At 37.5% G+C, this 4,637-nt stretch overlaps 1 pseudogene; it reads left to right on the forward strand.

Moving 5' to 3' along the window:
- Nucleotides 1–4,257: 4,257 nt before the first annotated feature.
- LOC103070673 (palmitoyltransferase ZDHHC7 pseudogene) overlaps nucleotides 4,258–4,637 on the forward strand; it is a 2,903-nt pseudogene continuing 2,523 nt past the window's right edge.

Consider the following 4,637-nt stretch of genomic DNA (forward strand, 5'->3'; position numbering starts at 1 on the left):
GGATGGTGGGGTGGGAGGGAGGGAGACGCAAGAGGGAAGAGATATGGGAACATATGTATATGTATAGCTGATTCACTTTGTTATAAAGGAGAAACTAGCACACCATTGTAAAGCAATTATACCCCAATAAAGATGCTAAATATATATATATATATATATATATGTAATACAATGCCAGAGTGAAGAAGTTATACATTAAGCACAAAATCAGGGGAAAAAATGTGGCCAAAAAACTATTCCAATTGAATACTAAGTTTAATCTTGGCTTGTATTATAGGCAAAAGGTGAAAGAGTATATAAAGCAATTCCATACTGAGCATTCTGTCACCAGCTTCTTCAGAAATTCACACAACTGGACACTTTTCCAAACAATCATAAGTTTGAAGCAATTGCCAGGGCACATTATTTCAGATGAAATCCCAGGCTAGAAATATCCAGGGGCAGGTTCTCCTGCCTCAATAGGGGCTATGAGGCTGAAAAATATGGCTCTGGATTAAGCTTTCATCAGAAGGAAGTGGTATTATCCATAGCACAGTGACATGGCCTCACCCAAGTCCACATTAACAATATTAGAAAAAAAAAAAAAAAAAAAAAGAAGGTAGGATCAAAGCCAGGTAAACCAGTTATTGGCTTCAAGCATGTTTTATGTTGCCTTCCAGTTAAATGAGACTTAAAATTCAGGGGCTTCCCTGGTGGCACAGTGGTTGAAAGTCCGCCTGCCGATGCAGGGGACATGGGTTCGTGCCCCGGTCCAGGAGGATCCCACATGCCGCAGAGCGGCTGGGCCCATGAGCCATAGCCGCTGAGCCTGCGCGTCCGGAGCCTGTGCTCCGCAGCGGGAGAGGCCACAGCAGTGAGAGGCCCGCGTACCACAAAAAATAAAAAAATAAAAATAAATAATAAAATTCAAAGACTTGACTGATTTCCTTTTATGTCCATATTTGCATGAAACTCTGGTCTAGCTTCATTTGCATATACATGAATAGGCATAGATAAGCTAGAGAAAATACCTCTTTGGAAATAATATAAGTTTAAAACATCTCAAAAGCTATTGTTAGTGTGAAAAAAATAAAAAGCAAGCTTCCCTTTCTCACAGCATATGCAAAAATCAACTCAAAAATGGATTAAAGACTTAAACATAAGACATGAAATGGTAAAACTCCTAGAAGAAAACATAGGGACAAGCCCTTTGATTGATTTTAGGAATGGTTTTTTGGAATTGACACCGAAAGCACAAGCAACAAAAGCAAAAATAAATAAGTGGGACTACATCAAACTAAAAAATTTCTGCAAAGGAAGCAGTCAACAAAATGAAAAGGCAACCTGTGGAATGGTAGAAAATATTTGCAAGCCATATATTTTATATGAGCTAATATACAAAACATATAAAGAAAGTCATACAACTCAAGAGGGAAAAAATAATTCAATTAAAAATGGCAAAGAATCCAATAGACCTTTTTCCAAAGACACACAAATGGCCAACAGGTATATGAAAAGATCCTCAACATCACTCACATCAGGAAAATACAGATCAAAACCACAATGAGATATCACCTCACACTTGCTAGAATGGCTATTACCAAAAAGTCAAAGGTTAAAAAGTATTATAGAAGTTGTGGAAAAAAGGGAACTTTTGTGTAGTGCTGGTGGGAATATAAATGGTACAGCCACTATGGAAAACAGTCTGGAGGCTCCTCAAAAAATTACAAATAGAACTACAATATGATCCAGCAATCCCACTTTTGGGTATATATCCAAAGGAAACTAAATCAGTATCTTGAAGAGATAACCTGCATTCCCAAGTTTGTTGCAGCATTATTCACAGTAGCCAAAACAAGGAAACAACCTGTGTCCATCAACAGATAAGTGGATCAAGAAAATTCTGGATGTTTATATATAATGGAATATTATTCATCCATGAGAAAGAAGAAAATTCTGCCATTTGCCACAACTTGGGTGCAACTGGAAGACATTATGCTAAGTGAAATAAGCCAGGCACAGAATGACAAATATTGCATGATCTCACTTGTATGTGGAATCTAAAAAAAAAAAAAAAACCAAAAAAACAAAGCCCAAAAAACTGAAACACATAGTAACAGAGAGTAGAATGGTATTTACCAGAGGCTGGAGGGTAAGGGAAATGGAGAGTTACTGATCACTTTCGGTTATAAGATGAGTAAGTTCTGGAGACCTAATGAACAGCATGGTGACTATAGTCAATAACAACGTATTGTATACTTGAAATTTGCTAAGATCCCCTATGTTCTCAACTACAAAAAAAAAAAAGGAACTATGGGAGGTGATGGTTATCTTAATCAGTTTGATTGTGGTAATACTTTTACAATGTATACGTATATCAAAACACATATAGACCTAAATTATACAGTTTTTATTTGTTACAAAAATTAAGTAAATACAAAATAAAAAACAGGTTTAAGTTTCAAATGCCAGATCCGTACATTATTAGTAAGTATTGAGCAGTATATTTAAACTCCCAGGGTCGCTATTTTCTCATCTGTAAAACAAGGATAATATCTACCTCATAGGAATTTCTTAAGTATGGTAGGTAGTTGCTAAAAGGACACCTGGTAGTCACACCCTTGTATAATCTCTTCCCCTCGAGTGTCGGTAGACATAACAATTTATTTCTAACAAAATATAGCAAATGTAATGGGATATTACTTCTGATATTAAACTACAAAAGACTGTGAGTTCCATCTTGCTTGTTTCTCTCACTCTCTTACTTGTTCTGAGGGAAACCAGCTACCATGTTTGGGTTGTCCTATACAGAGGCCGTGTGGCAAGGAGGTGAGGGAAGCCTCTACCTAGCAAGCAGTAAAGAACTGAGGCTTTCAGTCCAATCACCCATGGGAAACATGGTCCAACTACGTGAGTGTGTGTGGAGACTTGAGACTGCAGCCCCATCTAACACTTTGCTTGCCTCCCTATGAAAGACCACAAGACACATGGCCCAGATAAGGGAGGCCCAGATTCATACCTACAGAAACTGTGGAAAAATAAATGTTGCTGTAAGCCATTACATTTAGGGTAAATCCCTACACAACAATAAATATATAACACAATATTGTTATCCACAGAGCTGTTGAAATACAGCTCTGAGTCTTAGGAGAACGCACTGAAATTAGAAAGCATATCAAGAAATAGAGTCTGCCTTAAACTGAGTAGAAAATAGACAGCAGAAACTAACACAACAATGTAAAGCAATTATACTCCAATAAAGATGTTAAAAAAAATTAACAACAACCAAAAACTGAGTAGAAAAGAGGGTAAGCCAAATCCTTAGAAATAACCAATCTTTAAGAAAAAGAAGACCCATCAGTGGAAGAGAAACCCATGGTGAAGGTCAAAAGGGGCAGTTATAACACTGAGATAACAGATGCCAAGTGAGGAGAGAATTTCAAGAAGGAAGTTAATACCAAAGTTTAATTAATATTGAGGCAGAAGGAAGAGGAGTAATATTTGCTAAAACTCATGAGACAGGCACTTAAAGGTGTTTTGCAAGTACTAACTTATTTTGGTGCTTATAATATTAAAGCATATTTTTTCCCATTTCACAGATACGAAAGATGCTCAGATGAGGGAGATACCTTGCCCAAAGTCACACAGTGTGTGAAAGTGTCAAGATTCAAATATAGATCTGTCTAATTCCAATCTCTGGCTTTCTCCACGAATACACAATGACTCACTGACTTGTATAGAATAGCTTATAAAGCTGTCACATATAACAAACCTACTTAGACTGATATAAAATCCCTCTGAGGTGGTTAGGAAGTTCCTCTCCAACCACTGGATGGTGCTCAGGCTTTACCATTTACCATTCCTGAAGGAACTATGTTCTCTCAGAACCCTGCTCATGTCAGAAGGGCTACTCTTCCCTCCTACCTTTGTGACTCCTTCCAGATACCATTTAAACATTACCTCCTCCAGCAAGGTCAATGTCCAATCTTAGGTGGAGCTGGTGACTCGAAGTTCAGATGCATACCTCCATAGTAGCACTTAATATGCTCTGTTTTAGTTGTTGCTTTATGTCTCTATCTCTTCCATCATAGGCTGTGTCTATACTTCCTGTCATGATGTCTATATGCCTGACTTATAATAGACAATAGATATTTGTCAGATGTAGATTGAATGAATCAATGAATGAAAAAAATCCTGAAGACTGAATAAGATGAGAAAGGTAGAGGAATGACAAGCAGAAACAAGAGCATATATGAAACTCTGAAAGCATAAAAGAGCATGGGGTATACAGAAGAGAAAACATTGCCATATAGAAATTTAAGCTCACTTCATCACACGTATACGAAATTCAGAACCATATGGTTACGGAATTCACTAGGAGGAGCAGAAAAAGAGGTAGGAAAGCTAAGGGTTGTAACAGACACTGCTGGTTGCTGTCTAGTAGCCAAACTAACAGAGAAGAACAAACCTGACTCCATATTAGATCTATTTCTTTAGCTCTAACCCTTGTGGTCTGTTGCCTGTGCTTAGTCATGCTGGCTCTGCATCTTTTGTAAAAGATGTTGCCTCTTGCCTGAAATATACAGGACAGCCCATTCTCAAGGCTCTGACCTTCAAAGGTATAACATTTTTTTTTTTTTTTTTTTTTTTGGGTTCGG

The sequence above is a fragment of the Lipotes vexillifer genome, unplaced genomic scaffold (assembly GCF_000442215.2).
Source record: "Lipotes vexillifer unplaced genomic scaffold, Lipotes_vexillifer_v1.1 scaffold994, whole genome shotgun sequence".
NCBI classification, from domain to species: domain Eukaryota; kingdom Metazoa; phylum Chordata; class Mammalia; order Artiodactyla; family Lipotidae; genus Lipotes; species Lipotes vexillifer.